This window comes from Geotrypetes seraphini, chromosome 7 (assembly GCF_902459505.1).
Source record: "Geotrypetes seraphini chromosome 7, aGeoSer1.1, whole genome shotgun sequence".
NCBI lineage: Eukaryota > Metazoa > Chordata > Amphibia > Gymnophiona > Dermophiidae > Geotrypetes > Geotrypetes seraphini.
This window is the reverse complement of record NC_047090.1, coordinates 51998272-52015552: the sequence shown is the minus strand read 5'-3', so window position 1 is coordinate 52015552 and position 17281 is coordinate 51998272. Positions and strand designations below refer to the sequence as shown.

Genomic DNA, 17281 nt, shown 5'->3' with positions numbered 1-17281 from the left:
ACAACCTGTAGCACCCTTGGTACCAGCTATTGAACAATCGGTACCAGTGCAGGACATCCAAACTCACATTTGAGACCTCATACAAAGCAGTGTTCTCCCCAGAAATTTTTTCCAGCCGGGTGGCATGAAAAAGTAGCCGGGTGGGGCGGGACAGGGAAATTTGGTGGTGGGGAAAACTAAGGGCTCCTTTTACTAAGCTGCAATAGCGTTTTTAGCGCGTGCAGAATTGCCACGCTACACGGCTAGAACTAACCGTCTAGCATGTGCGGCAATTCTACGCAAGCTTAGCGCGCGGTAAAACCGCTATCGCAGCTTAGTAAAAGGAGCCCTAAATGTGTACTATTTGTATTAGTTAATTATTATTAGTTATTTTTCAATGATCAATATGACTGCCTTTCTTAAGGTTTGACACTTGTTCTATAATATATATATTAAATTTAAGAAGTATCCAATTCTAGAATAATTAGATATTTGCCCTCTTTCAAATGGTATAGAGCAGTGTCTCTCAAACTTTTTTAACTCCGGCACACTAAACGGAGCAAATGTTTTTTGTGGCACACTAAATGCAGCAAATGTTTTTTCATGGCTGGAAAAAATTTCTGGGGAGAACACTGATGCCCTTATTTTCAAGGTCCAATCACATCAAAGAATGATGCTTATCTGGGCAGTTGTATAATAAAAAGAATGGATAAGATAACATGAGAAGTGAAATTGTCATGAATCAGAGGGATACATACCCTGTAGGTCCTAAAAGCAGGCTTGTGGATTATATATAAACTGTGAAGGCAGTGGCATAACTAGCATATGTGACACCCGAGGCCCATCATTTTATGACACCCCCCCATCTGTATGAAAAACATGATTTTTAGTAACAATCCACACATCACACAAGAGTGTGCCTAGGAAAAGGCAGCATCTTAAATATTGCAGTGAGCAGTACATCAATACACCCATTGTAAAACTAAACAAGCCAGACTAGTACAGATCAATCCTACACAGTCAATCCTAACTGAAAACCATGTCTTTCAAACACACCTTCGCCTAGTATGGAATATGTAATCACAAACTAACCCCTCTCCCTTTTACAAAACTGTAATGTGGTTTTTAGCTATGGTGGTAACAGTTCAGACTCTCATAGAATTCTGAGCAATTACCACCATGGCCAGTGCTAAAAAAAAACGCTCTACAGTTTTGTAAAAGGGGGGATAAAATAGAAAAACGTAGACAAAGGTTAAATTAAACTACCAAGAAGCTGGACTCTGTATACAATGCAACACCACAGAAACAGCGATGCATCTCCCCTAAAGCAAAAAAATAAATAAATATAATTTTTTTCTACATTGTCTTCTCTGGTTTCTGCTTTCCTCATAGTCTTGACACTCTCTTCCTTTCATCCACTGTCTACCCTCTCTCTGCCCCTTCTATATGGCAACTTCTCTCCTTGTATTCCTCTTCAATCTCTCCCTACACCCCTATTATTCTGGCATCCATGTTCTTCCCTTCCCTCCTTCAATGGTCTGGCATCTCTCTCCTCTTCTTCCCTTCCCTCTCCCACACCCCCATGGTCTGGCATTTCACTCTCTCCTCTCCCTTCTCCCCACTTCCATCAGCATCTGCCCCCTTTCTTTCCCTCCAACCTAATTCCATCCAGTATCCTTCCCCCTTATGTCTCTCTCTCCTTTCCCTGCATACCAATTCCATCAGCATCTGCCCCTTTCTCTCCCTCCACCACCCTTCCTTACCACCCTGACCTCCTTTTTCTCCCTCCACCACCCTTCTATACTCCTCTCTCCCTCCAAACCAGCAAGGTCCCATGATGACTGCTTCTGTTGCCTCTGCCTCTGGAAGATGTAAGTGACGTTGGAGGGGGTGGGCCGGCAGACACAGGGAATTGCAGCAAGGTTCCGCAATTCCGGAGGCAGAGGCGGCAAATGCAGTCATCGTGGGACCTTCCTGCACTTCAGTGCGGCTGCTGACTCTGCTTCAGAATAAGTACGGCAGCTGTGCTGAGGTGCAGGTGCTATTTAGAGCAGCTTGGAAGGTTCTGGATCCAACCGGCTGTGTACCCCCCTAGGGCTGGCACCCGGGGCGGTCTGCCACTGTATGAGGGGACAAAAAATAATAGAAAGAATGGATAACTTGACCAATTTAGACATGTCATACAATTATAACCACAAAAATATGTCATAAAATGTAATTCTAAACTCAAAAGACTCCAGACGAAAAGCATACTATAGAAAGGAAACCAGAAAAGACCAAATCCATAGTACTAAGATCCAAATGCTAAAATCGGACATGTCCATTACGAAGAGACGTGTGAATCATCACTAATTATAACGAGTGAGTCTTTAAAATATGAGACGGTAACGGATAGCCAGACCTGGTGAACGGAAGTGACAAATACTGGAGCCAAAACCAGAGCACCGTGATGAAACTTGAATATGGATACCTTGCATTTCTTGGCGTTGAAGCCCAGCTGTCAGGTAGATGACCAACGTTCCAACAAAAACAGGTCCTGCGTCATACTATTGTGTAAATCGGAGCCGCTCACTATGTTACATAGTTTGGCGTCGTCGGCGAATAGTGTTATTTTACCTTGAAGCCCCTGAATCAGGTCCCCTATGAATAAGTTGAAAAGGAGCGGTACTCCACTTGTCACTTCTGACGTTTTAGAGAGGGTACCGTTAACCACCACCCTCTGAAGTCTACCATTGGCTATTTTTTGGGCTTGCGAGCTACTTTTAAAATGACCAAGTCAAAATGATCTACTAACAATAAAAATTTTTTAAAAAAACCACAAAGCACACTGTACGCAGAGAAAATGTTAATAATCATTCCTATTCCGGGGTTTTCTCAAAGAGGTCAAAGCAGATGACTCTATGCACTGTCACCTCACTAACAACCATACAAAAATAGACAACTATATCCCCTCCCTTTTTACTAAACCACGATAGCAGTTTGCTGCGCTGAATGCCCAGCACTGCTCTTGACGCTCATAGGCTCCCTGCGCTAAAAAACGCTGTTGCGGTTTAGTAAAAGGGGACCATAGTGTAAAATATAGACAGCAGATATAAATTCAGACACATTTTGATCAGTAAATTTAAAATAAACTCATTTTTCCTACCTTATTGTCTGGTGATTTCATGAGTCTCTGGTTGCACTTTCTTCTTCTGACTGTGCATCCAATCTTTCTTCCCTTCTTTCAGCCTGTATGCTTCCTCTCCTCCTGACCTCATTCCCCTCCCCCCCAACTTTTTCTTCCTCTTTTCCTGCCCTTTCTTTCTTTCTCTCTTCATGCCCCTTTCTTTTTTTCTGTTTCTCTTCCTGCCCTCTTACTTTCTTTCTCCTTGCCCTCCCCCAAGCCACTGCCAATGTCACTGCCATCGGGGAACAGGCCCCAAAGCCGCTGGCCGCCGCCCCCACCAACCTCTCCCTACTTCGGGCCGACCAGCATTCCTCTCCCCGATGTCAATTCTGCCATCGGAGAAGAAGGCTGATCGGCCCAAGATCACAATCGATTGGGGGAAATGCTGCCGGGTCCTGCCTTCACAGAAACTGAAAGTAGGTAGGACCCAGCAGCAAGAAGAGCAAATGGAAAACTTCACTGACCTGTCTCCCGCCTTAGCCCGTAGTGAATTTATGCTTCGGGGATCTAACATGTGCGTGCCTGCTTCCCTTCTCTTCCCTCCCCCCCACTCCCCCGGACATAACTTCCGGTTTCGGAGGGAAGCCGGCATACACACGTTAAAGCCCCGGAGCATAAGTTCGCTACGGGCTAAGGTGAAATCTTCAAGCCGGCTTTTTTTTTTTATGTTGAGCAGCAGCGGAGGCCGCAGAATTTAGCTGGGCGGTCATCTAAATTACCCGGGTGGACCACCCAGCTGAAAGACCCTAGGGAGAACACTGCAAAGGGAGCTAGCTGTGATGCTTAAATCGCAAATGCCACCACTGCCTGTGCAGTCTCCCTCGGTATTGGCGCAGCCTGAGCATAGTATATCGAGGCCTCATGGTACCGATCATCCATCACCCACCGGTACCAAAGGCATCGAAGTTGTGTGGTACCGACTCACACTGTTCTCCAAAAATCATCATTCTGGTACTGGTGCCCATTCTTCTCGACACCATTCCAGATCATCGCACTCTAGACATTGTACATCTTCTTCATCATCTGATAAAAGATACAGGTGGTCACATTACTCCTCTCTGTCATGACACTCCCTTTCATGCAAAGCATAAGTTTCCACCTCAGCTTTCTCATAGGGAGTCTCCAGGAGTACAAATAGATGACTCATATCTTTCGGTTCATGAGGATACAGAACCTGATCCTGAGCTTTCAACTCCTGTGTCATCCCATCTGATCCCTCTCCTTCTCGGCACAGATCGCCTCCTTCATCAATTTCATCCATCAGATGAGTAAAGTGCTACCGGTGAAGTTGGAGTCTGACTCTGAACCTTGTACTGAACTTCTGGAAGCCCTAGATTTTGAAGAGGTACCTAAGGATTTGCTTGAAATTCCACTTCATCTTTTAAAAGGATGCCTTATTTAAGAACTGGGAATCTCCACTCACTCTTTCCTTATAGCTCCTCGACCCTTGTATCCCCAATATGTATTTATTCAATCCCAATAGAATTTGTACCAACCATTAAAATTCTCGGAGTGATCCTGGACAGCACGATATCTTTCCAAACTCAGATCATCTCTGTGGTACAAAAATGTTTCTTCAAACTAAAAGTGATTAGATCTCTCAAATCACTACTCCATCCAAATTCAATCAATATCCTTGTTCATTCTTTAGTAATTTCAACTTTAGATTATTGTAACTCACTTTACTAGGGCATCACTCAAAAGGAGATCAGGAGATTACAAATCATTCAGAATACTGCAGTAAAAATCATTTTTAACGCTAAAAAATTTGATCATGTAACACCATTTCTCAGGAAAGCACACTGGCTACCCATTTCATATAGGATTACTTTCAAAATAGTACTTCTTACTTTTAAAGTTTAATCTAATCACATTCCATCCTTTATAGATAGGATGTTAATCTCACACGACCCACATAGGACGCTATGCTTCTTCCAACAACATCTTTTAGCGGTCCCCTCAGTCCACCAATTGTTTTATGATACAGCACGTAAAACAATCTTTTCTGTAACCACTCCAACATTGTGGAATACCGTATTTGCCGGCGTATAAGACGACTTTTCAGTACCTTAAAATCCTCCCCAAAGTCGGGGGTCGTCTTATACGCCGGGTACTGTTTAGAGAGCTGCACGGGGACACCCCTAGGGTCGCGGGGATCCCGTGGGGACGCCCCCTAGGGTCGCGGGGATCCCATGGGGACGCCTCCGAGGGTCGCGGGGCTCCTGCGGGGCTGGATGCTCAGTCTTCTGGATGTACGCGGCTCTTCTTCTCCCTACCTTCTCTGCTTGCAGCACAGAGCCGAACGGAAGTCTTCCCGACGTCAGCGCTGACGTCGGAGGGGAGGGAGGGCTTAAACAAAGCCCTCCCTCCCTCCGACGTCAGCGCTGACGTCGGGAAGACTTCCGTTCGGCTCTGTGCTGCAGGCAGGGCAGATAAGGAGAAGGAGAATAGCCTCGCGGTTCGAGTGGCTACCAAGGGAGAGGGGCGGCCGCCCCGCCCCGGTTGCAGCACAGCCGGCCAGGTTCCCTTACTTTTGTGGCACTTCCCCGACCGACCGATAATAGCCCGGGTCCGACAATCCTCCCTGCCCTGTAGCCGCGAATCTAAATTACCTTCTTACAGCAGCTGTAAGAAGGTAATTTAGATTCGCGGTTAAGGGCAGGGAGGTTTGTCGGACCCGGGCTGTTATCGGTCGGTCGGGGAAGTGCCACAAAAGTAAGGGGACCTGGCCGGCTGTGCTGCACCTGGGGCGGTAGAGAAGGTGTGCGGAAGAAGGGGTAGTCTTATACGGCGAGTATATAACAAAACTCTATATTTTAACTAAAAGTTGGGGGGTCGTCTTATACGCCCAGTCGTCTTATACGCCGGCAAATACGGTACTTTACCTCTTACCCTGAGACAAGAAAAGAATCTCAATAATTTTAAATCTAATCTTAAAACATTTCTTTTCAGAGATGCTTTTGAGATCTATACTTAATTTTTTGTTCAAAAAACTCAGACAATAGGCCTCGCATCAGTCTCCCTTTTATACCTTTTGTTTTTTTCCTCCCCTTTCTTTTATTTTAAGCAATGTATCCTCCCTATTTGCCCATGTGTATCATGTTGTGTCTGTATTGTAATTGTTTATGCGTTCCCTTTATGTTACATTTTTTTAAATATATTTAAAACTTTTTAACACTTTGTATTAATTGGAGACCGCTTTGATTATAAAAGCGGTATATCAAGACTTAATTAACATGAAACTTGATTCCTTATATCATATTCAGTCATGTCCTGGGTTTGATAAACTCCAACTTCAGCGCCAGTTGAATCTGCCCTTAAGAAGTCCTTGAGTACAAGGTAGAGAAGCTCGCACTCTTGACAAGTTTGAATGCCGATTTTTCTAGAATTCTATGTTGGCTAACCGGGTGATCAGCTATAATTTTTTCATGACCTACCTTAAGCAGTTGGTCAAACATCTGGCAGAATTTGAGCAATTCCTTCTGCAAGATTGCAGGAAAGAAGCCCTCAGGGTATGGGCTCATTCTACCAGGGGAGTTTCCTCGTCCTGGGCCGAGTCATCGTCGGTGACTCCAGATGCAATTTGCAGGGCTGCTATGTGGTCCTCTTTAAGCACCTTCACCAAGTTTTACAGGGTTGATGTGGTGGCCAAGCAGGATGCCGCTGTTGGTGCCTCGGTGTTGGCAGCGAGCTCATCAGTCCCACCCTGAATTTTTGGGACTGCTCTATGTCCTACTGGTCCAAGAATAAAGTGGGATTGTACAAGAATGAAAGATTAGGGTCTTATCTCTGCTAATCTTCTTTCTTGTAAATCCACACTTTCCGGGAACCCGCCCTATGTATGTCTGATTTGCTGATTGCCTGCTATGAAATACTTATAAGCTGGATTTATGTTTCGGACCAGCCTTTATAAGAGTGCCATCTGACTGGAAATAGTACTAAATTTGGGGGGTGTTCCTGGTTTAGCGCCCCCTTCTGACTATTTTTGTCATTCAGGTTCTAATGTTTCATGACCTGTTTTATAGTTTTCATTGTTGCTGTTTTTCATATGTTAATATGAGCAGAATTGATTTGTCTGGCAGGGAGTTCCCCGTTTCCCTCTCTTTCTTATTTGTTATTTTCTGTTGATGTTCCTGGCTGCTTGAAGACTGAGTAGAATCTAATGGGCATGCTCCAGGATATGCTGGCATAGGGAGGAGTTATGACTTAATCATCTGAAGCTTTCTACAGTGCCTGGTGGCTAGGGATGCCTAAAACCCACTGGTCCCAGAATAGTGTAGATTTACAAGAAAGAAGATTAGCAGAGGTAAGAACCTAATCTTTTGATATTCACAGTACCTCAGGCACAAGATGGTAAACTCTGTAAAGCACCTATTATTTGTGTCAGGGGCTCATACCCCTTCACTTTAGGTTCAACTGTTTTAAAGAACACTTTATCATCATGGATAGGAGACTATATCTTCTTGTTATCATCCAGATCAACTTGATCCCCCTTTCAGAAACTGGTGTACATGCTCTACACACCATTGCTACTTCAATGGCTTTCTTTTGAAGAGTTCCTCTACTACTACTACCATTACTACTACTACTACTACTTATCACTTATATAGCACTGAAAAGCGTATGCAGCATTGTACATTTTGACATTTGTAGATTGTCCTTGCTCAGAAGAGCTTACAATTTAACCTGAACAGATAAGACATGACATAGAGGGTAGGGGATGCAGAACCCAAGGTGAGAGGAGTTAGGAGTCAAAAGCACTCTCAAAGAGATAGGCTTTTAAACGGCCTTGAACACTGTCAGAGACGGAGCCCACCATAGGTATTCGGGCAGCTTGTTCCAAGCATATGGTGCAGCAAGGCAGAAAGGTCTGAGTCTGGAGTTGGCAGTTGAAGAGAAGGGCACAGTTAGGAGGGACTTACCAACTGAATGAGTGCATTTGTAGGTCAGTAAGTAGAATTTGAATTGTATTCGGAAATGGATGGGAAGCAAATGAAGTGCTTTTAGGAGAGGAGTAACATGCGTAAAGCTGTTCTCCCGGAATATGAGTTGTTCAGTTGAATTCTGGCGGATTGGAGGTGAGCGAGATGGCTAAGCGGAAAGCCTGAGTAGTGAGTTGCAGTAGTCTAAGTGCGAAGTGATGAGGGCGTGGATAAATGTTTTGGTAGTGTTCTCAGAGAGAAAAGGACGGACTTTGGCAATATTATAGAGGAAGAAGCGGCAGATTTTAGTGATATGTTGTATCTCGGTGGTGAAGGAGAGAGAGGAGTCAAAGATGACCCCGAGATTACGAGCAGACAAAACAGGAAGGTTGAGAGGGTGGTCCACAGAGACGGAGAATGAGGGCTCGGGACTCCAGCGTTTCATCTTTAAAGCTTCAGCACAGTTAGACCCCATCTCTCTGCTTGATTTTCTTCGGTGAAAACCCCCGCCCCTTCTTCACTGGAGCTTACATTGCTTACCACATTGCTTTCCTCTTCAGCCCCTAGGGGCACTTGTTCCAGCGTGCAGCCACCATCTTCAGCATAGTGAGGGGAAGGAAGGCCAGTCGTCCCCCTCATTGCACCGAGACTCCATCTCTCTGCTTGATCTTCTTCGGTGGGAAGCCCCGCCTCCTTCTTTCCCAGAGCTCACATTGCTATCCTCCTCAGCCCTATAAAGGTTTGCCAAGCAAGTGAATCTCTCCCAAGGGTCCTCTGTGCGGCCCTCATACAGCCCAAGGAGGACTAGACCAAAACCATGCCCAAACTCGACCATGACATTCACTCAAGCCAATACACCGAGCCCCCTTCTAGTTTTCATATTCATACTTCCCGTGATGGCATACCATATACCCATTATCACAGGCCAGGGCCGATATGGAGACCTAAGAAGCTGCTACTGCACGAAACCCAAGACAATCAATACCCACAACCTTATAAAGATCAAGACCGACAAATACACCCCAATGCACACAATGTTGCAGCAGCCCTAGTGAATGCCAGATCTGTAAATGGCAAAGACCTCATCCTCAAAGATGCCATCACAGAGTACAACTGGGACCTACTACTAGTGACGGAAACATGGCTCAAAGATAACGATGGAGCCACCTTGGGTGCATTATGCAAAGAAAAGCTATTTCACTTCCTAGTATATCTACACTGAAAATGCTGCAATTTAAATCACCCTATGTCCACTAAGTCTGTATTTGTAAATCTAACTGTTATATCTATACTGTAATTGCTATAATGTAAACCCTTGTCCATGCTGTAAAGTCTTTGTCTCACTAAAATTTGTCCTACCCATAATTTGAATGTACTCCTGTAACCCGTTCTGGACTCCTTTGGGAGGATGGAATAAATAAATAAATAAATAAATAAAAGGCTAGCAAGCATGCTCCCCCAATAGAGGGGGAGGGGTGGCAGCGATCGCCAAGTCCAAGTTAAACCCACGCCAAATACAACACTACCAGACCTAGAATGCCTCATTTTCTCAATAGGCCATGACAAAAAAAAATCACGATCATACTAGTCTATAGAGCACCCTCCTCCAATATGTATATCTGCGCTCGACAAACTGCTAACAATTATAAGCACCCTGTCCGTAAACCATAAACAAATCATAGTCCTAGGAGACCTCAATTTTGCAGACTACCCAGAAGTCACAGGCGCCCCATGAGACTTCATCAAAACTCACTCGATGAGTCACCTGTCCCACTCACTCCTCTGGAAACACACTGGACCTAATCTTTCTCCCAGATGGTCCACAAAACTGACCGAAAATCATCCTCGCTGACAAACCACGTTCGGCCTGCACACGAAAGTCAAAGAGGCAGCAGACTGAACATACTCGCAGGAATCAATTGCGTTCAACCCAGTCAGTAAACCCAACCACATTTTCCCGCAGCATCTCCAAACTATAACTAAGCACAAATTCTACGTCATGCTCCTTAGTAGAGAAGTCACTGACCTGGCATTTAGGCATCAAAACACTTTACAAGAGCCTAGCAAAAGTCAAGGTGACCAAACCTAACTCACGACCATTCTCTTCACTCTAGTTTTCAGAAGACCTGAGAGTACAAAAAAGTAGAGTCAGAAAAACTTGACGCAAAACTCTCAGTGCTGAGGACAAATCCACCTGGAAAAACCTTTTACAAAACTACAAATTAGCTACACCTGAAGCAAAAAAAGCACATTTCACTGCTCTACTATCCAAGGTCCCAAGCAGATTGAAGGCCATCTTCTCGATAACGAAAAACCTATTCTCCTCATCCCAAGGTCCAATTCATTCCCAACAAACGAGCCTAGACAGTGAATCCCTCTCCACCTTCTTCCATGACAAAATATCAGATACGTGCATAAGAACTTAAGAATTGCCGCTGCTGGGTCAGACCAGTGGTCCATCGTGCCCAGCAGTCCGTTCACGCGCGGCCCCCAGGTCAAAGACCAGTGCTCTAAATGAGTCCAGCCTCACCTACGTATGTTCCAGTTTAGCAGGAACTTGTCCAACTTTGTCTTGAATCCCTGGAGGATGTTTTCCCCTATAACAGACTCCGGAAGAGTGTTCCAGTTTTCTATCACTCTCTGGGTGAAGAACTTCCTTACGTTTGTACGGAATCTATCCCCTTTCAACTTTAGAGAGTGGCCTCTCGTTCTCTCTACCTTGGAGAGGGTGAACAATCTGTCTTTATCTGCTAAGTCTATTCCCTTCAGTATTTTGAATGTTTCGATCATTTCCCCTCTTAGTCTCCTCTTTTCAAGGGAGAAGGGGCCCAGTTTCTCCAATCTCTCACTGTATGGCAACTCCTCCAACCCCTTAACCATTTCACTCACTCTTCTCTGGACTCTTTCGAGTAGTACCGTGTCCTTCTTCATGTATGGCGATCAGTGCTGGACGCTGTACTCCAGGTGAGGGCACCATGTCCCAGTACAGCGGCATTATAACCTTCTCCGATCTGTTCGTGATCCCCTTCTTTATCATTCCTAGCATTCTGTTCGCCCTTTTCGCCGCTGGCGTTCAGAACTCCCAAGTCTCTTTCCTGAGAGGTCTCTCCAAGTACCGCCCCGGACATCCTGTATTCGTGCATGAGATTTTTGTTACCGACATGCATCACTTTACACTTTACAAATCTGGACTCGGAGGCCAAAGTACTCCTAAACACCCCAGAGACCACTCAAGACGACAATCCACACAAGACGGAAACCTTGAACAGTTTCATACCAATCTCCTACAATGACCTTAAAATCATAATTAACTCTGTATGCACCACGACCTCAATCCTGGACCCATGTCCCTCCACCACACTCCTGGATACAAACGAGGTATTCCTGGAATCCATCCTACCCCTTACGAAAGGTGTAGTTCCACAGAGCCGGAAATCTGCTATAGTAAAACCACTCCTGAAAAAACCAACCATGGACCCAGACAACCCAAGCAGCTTCAGACCTGTCTTAAACCTCCCATTCATCTCAAAAATATTGGAAAAGACAGTACTCATGTAACTGCAAGACTTCATGGAGACAAACATCACCCTCTCCAACTTCCAGTCAGGTTTCAGGAAACACCATAGCATAGAAACAATGCTTTTGGACATCTTAGATGACTATTGGAAAATCCTAGTTGATGGAAATGATGTATTGCTGGTACTATTAGACCTCAGTGCTGCCTTCGACATCATCGACCACTCTCTTCTCCTGTCCAGGCTAAAGACCATCGGAATCCGTGACGACGCACTTCGATGGTTCTCTTCATTCCTGAACAACAGATTACAGAGAGTTCTACTAGGAAAATCCTTATCTGAACCCAAACCACTCCACTATGGAGTGCCTCAGGGAGCCTTACTATCACCACTCCCCCTCAACCTCTACTGGACATAGCGAAAAAACACCGAATCAGAATCCACTCTTTCACAGACAACTTACAACTCTTACCTCCCCCTAGGCTGACACCGAGACACACAGATCAATAATCTCCAGTCCTGCTTAACTGAAATAAAGACCTGGATAACCGGGAACAAGCTACAGTTAAATGAGTCCAAGATAGAACTTCTTTGGATCCTGGGGCATAAACACCCTTACACCCAAGGATAACGTCGGCATCCTAGGAGTAACTCTCGACTCAAACTTATCAATGACAGATCACATATCCAAACTAGTATCATCCTCCTTCTATTACCTCCACCAGCTAAAATCCATACGTGCATACTTCTCAGAACCTGAATTTGCCTACTACTGTACGCTTTCGTATTGTCTCGCTTAGACTACTGCAACACACTACTAGTGGGCCTGCCTACCAAATCTCTCTCCCGCCTCCAAATGGTGCAAAATGCTAAAAACCTAGGCATCCGCGACCATGTTATTCCCTGCATTAGCTTCTATGCACTGGCTGCCCATTCAAAAGCGCTGCACCTTCAAGACCCTGGTCCTCGCTTTCAAAATCTTTCATGAAATGATTCCACACTACATGAAAAATAAACTACAAATCGACCTCCCAAAGCAACCACTGAGATCCCAAGGAGAAAAATGACTGACCATACCTCCTGGCCACTCTCTCAAAACTGAAACAGCCCGCAAGCGCTCCTACTCACATTTCATACCCAGGCTATGACACACCATTTGGACTTTGGAGCTTCAGGAAGGCCGTGAAAACCTTCCTCTTCACAAACCCAGCGCCTTAGGGACATGCACCCAGAAATGCCATCAGAGTCAACATATCTACGCCACCTACTCTCACCAGATGCTGCTTAGTGTATATGTTTTACTGTCATGTCTATATTGTAAGTTGTCATCTCTATCCTGTCTCAATTATATTTTGGATGTCCTTTGTAACCCGTTCTGGGCTCCTTTGGGAGGAACGGCTAAATAATTGAATAAATAAATATTTTTACTAAACACTATTATAGTAATCTTAAATGCAAAGTCCGGGGGCCAGTGGTGGCTCTAGGAAACCTATGGGCAGCCCCCATCGTCTGTTTTTGTTTCCTGTTACTCTGGCTCTCCATCCAAATTCAGGACAGAAAGGGGAAAGTTGAAGGGGGAGGAGAACAGCATGTTTGAACAAGTCATTTTAAATAGACAAGAGAATGCATTTGGAAATGCTCACAACCTTGAGGATACCCCCCCTAAAACAAAAATAAATAAAGTTTCAAGGTGGGTTGGTGGGAATAGGTTTTGTCACACCCTGGTCATCCATGGCCCCGCATGGGAAGATATTTGGTGATCTCCATCAGTCCATTAGAATCCAAAATGACCCCAGCTTAAAAATTAATGAAGACCACTACACTAATGCATCAGTTCTGCCACCAGGAACAATGCAAGATTGGACGGGCTATTCTTCAGAACATTTTCACAGATGCAGATTTCCTCCACCCAGTTTTTCTGTGTAGGGCTGCTCTGAGTCATTTATCCAGTTTATTGGAACCTTCAGCTAGGGAGTCCCAAGTGTGCCTACATTATCCTGTGGACACAGATAGCAAAGTTGCTTACCTGTAACAGGTGTTCTCTATGGATATCAGGATAATGCAGTCACATCTTTCTGCCTCAGAAAAAAAAAATAAAACAAAGTGGGGGAAAGCTGTTAAAACTAAGTTTTCAGTTCACAATCATCTACAGTCTCCAAAATAAGACATTTTTTTCCTTTGCTTTTTTGCCACTTCATGAACAAGACTCCTTGCTAACTAAGTACTGAACTGAATGGTTTTCTGACGTCAGCAAGACAGGAGGTGCAGCAGTGTATATCATTGGCTAAAAATTTAATGGCTAAAGTAGAGAGGGCACTTCCAAGTGACTACCTAAGTGTGTGTGCATTATTCTGATGCCCATGGAGAACACCTATACCCAGTTCTTGTGGAGAGTGTAAATTTGTGTTTCTCTGTATGTACTTTGGTGGCTGCATCAAGGTACCTATTTTATAATGGACATGAACTTTCCTGGCAGCTACCGCAGATAAGTTTTTTTGCATTATGCTGGTTCTGAGCCTTAACCTTGAATTGTCGTTAGCACTGTATTCTAACTTTATTGACTACATTAATGAATTTATTTATTGCACTTGCACTTTATTCAAATCATATTGCAGACTGGACCCCTGCCGCCCAAATGTGATGAAATCGACCCCTATCAATTTCAAAGCTCAACTACTAAACTGGATCAACCTACAACTATCCTCTGGCAAATTCCCAGAAGACTTGGGTCAAATTGTTATAACTCCTATAAAAAAGAACAAAAAAGAAACACCCAACAAAATTTCCAATTTCAGACCTGTCGCAAACATCCCTCTGGCAGCCAAATTAATGGAAGGCCTGGTAAATGCTGAACTAAATACCTATCTAGACAAATTCAACCTACTGCACAATAACCAATCTGGTTTCAGACCCGGCTTCAGCACTGAAACTATAATGGCCTCTCTCCTAAACCATCTACATTCCGTTCTCAGTCAAGGCTTCAGTGCTATGATTCTCCAACTGGACCTAAGCTGTGCCTTCAACCTAGTTGACCACACTATCCTGTTGAACTGTCTTGAATCATTAGGCATCACAGGAAACACAACTGGTTCCAAGGATTCCTCAAACTCAGATCCTATCAGGTATTCATAAAAGACTAATTCTCCTTCAGCTGGAATAACAATTGCGGACTACCCCAGGGCTCTCCGTTATCTCCGAACCTATTCAACATCTACCTCATCTCACTGGGACACCTGCTACAAAACCTAAATCTCAACTTCCACATCTATGCTGACGACATCACTGTTGTGCTACCACTATCCGGTCTGTCGCCAGACTTCATTAATCTCGTATCCAATACCCTAAATCAGATAGAGCTTTGGATGAAAGTCTTCAGACTAAAACTGAACACAGATAAAACTAAATTCTTCCTGGCATCTCCCAATGAAAAGATAAATGACAACACGATTCACGTGAATGGCCGAGATTACAAAATTGACCAAACTATAAAAATACTAGGAGTCACCCTTGACAGACACCTAACCCTGGAAAAGCATACAGACCTAATGTTCAAAAAAAAGTATTTCAGCCCTATGGAAGCTCCGCACCATCAAAAAATTCTTCGATGAATCATCCTTTCGATTACTTGTACAATCATCCATCTTGAGCACGCTAGACTACTGCAACATCATATACCGGGAGCCTATAAGAAGACACTCCACAAGCTAAGATTAATCCAAAACTCTGCTGTCCGACTCATCTTTGGATTAAAAAAATGGGACCATATCACCATATACTTCCAAATACTCCACTGGTTGCCAGTGGAATCCAGAATACTCTTCAAGCTTACCTGCATTAGCTACAAAGCGGTCTTTGGGATTCTTCCAACTTACCTCGCCTCCCAATTCCTCCTCAACTACGCCTATAAAAACTCTCGCAGAATAAATCTCTTTAATTTCCCATCTCTAAAATCATGTCACTACAAGAGGTTCCTTGACAAAATGCTATCATTCCAGGCAGCCAAACTGAACACATGGCTCGTAAAACCCATACTCGAGGCCGCGTCATACGCTGACTTCAGAAAATCTCTGAAGACCCGTCTCTTTAACACTATCTGAGTTCCCTTCCATTGACAATTCTGTATCCCTGTAAGTGTTTTTTCTTCCCATTACCCCTCTTACCCCATTGCATGTATATTGTTGTAAACCTCTCTTTCTCATGGCATGCTTCTTCTTGTAAACTGCCCCTAACTCATGTATCCTGTTGTAAACCGCTCCATACTTCTGTATCCTGTTGTAATCATTTGCTGCTTGTTGCAAACATCTCGTACTCTCATTGCATGTATCTTCTTGCAAACCGCTCTGAACTTATGTATCTTGTTGTAAACTTTTGTTTCTTGTCGTAATCATCGCCTACTCTTATTGCATGAATCTTGCTGTAAACCGCTTCGAACTTATGGTATAGTGGTATATAAGAAATAAAATTATTATTATTATTAGTGCACTGTGGGGCCCATGATGGTGCACAGCGAAGCTTAAAAGATAGCCCTGCTTCAAATATGGTAAGCCAAGAGCACTGGTAATCAGCGCACCATAGCACTGAGGCCTCACATTATTTATTTCAAATACATTGATAAAATATTGTTTTTCCCCTTTTGTGGGTGTCGGTAGTTCAGTTGCAGTGCTACCTACCTTTCTGGGTTTATATTGGGGGATTTTTGTGTATTGGCCTTTAAAAAATAAGCTTAAAGTAGGTTCCTTCTTGAATTTCTCACATAGGCACCCTGTTGTAAATTATCATTTTGATAAACACCAAAACCCTAATTCGTCTAACAGTTTGCTTTCCTGTTGTATGTATAATAGTGTTGATGGTTCTTGTTTATCAGGGTACATAGACAGTATCATGTTCTTGTACATTTGCAATGAAAGACATTTGATTTACTTAATTAAAAGTAAGACTATGACCTTGTGCTGTGGGTTTGGATTTCAAATCAAGATTGGTTCAGTGTGTTCCTCATAGCTTGAAGCTCTCTGGCCCCAGTTTCCTGATACTTATAGAACCAAGTTGATATAATTAACTGGCTTTGTATTTAGGTTTAATTTTTTTTGCCTTGGCATAAAAATAACTACCTTATTTACTTCTAGTTATATATAATATCCACTTAACCACATTTTCCCTATTTATAAGGGAAAGCCTTCACAGAGATTTCTTTCATTTGACCAGTGTGCCCTTTGTTGTGTGATAGGATGAGCATTATCTGGTATTTCTAAATCATGGGATTGTATATTTTATCTATCTTTAGAATGGGATAAGTGAAAGGATAGAAGTTCTTTAGCTGGACGCAGAAAGATCCCCATTCAGCAGTTATTTCCCTGTCTCTGTAAAAATTTCAGAATAGCCAAATAAGGAACTGGCTGAGTCATAATTAAAAAATGAAAAAGAAGTAGGGGTAGACCAATAAAGAATAAATAAATAAAAAGGAACATAAGAGTCAAGGAATGACAAATACAACATTTGTTACCAGAAAAAACTAGATTGACTAGTCTATGCATAAAGTCAGATTCCTTGCCCTGCTGTGAAGTGTTGCAACATGTCAGATTTACAGTTCCCTTTAGAGCTGCGAGGTCTAGAGCTGGAAAGCTTGGTTTGCCTCTGCTTGCTGTGCTTGTGTTCCTCGTGCCTGTCATGCCTCCCTGTTGTGCCTCTGCCTCCGTAACTGT

The 17281-nt window shown here is 43.7% G+C and overlaps 1 protein-coding gene across 9 annotated transcripts in view; it reads left to right on the top strand.

Moving 5' to 3' along the window:
* ERGIC2 (ERGIC and golgi 2) overlaps positions 1–17281 on the top strand; it is a 257255-nt gene that overhangs the window by 87151 nt on the left and 152823 nt on the right. The gene's annotated exons all lie outside the window — the stretch shown is intronic.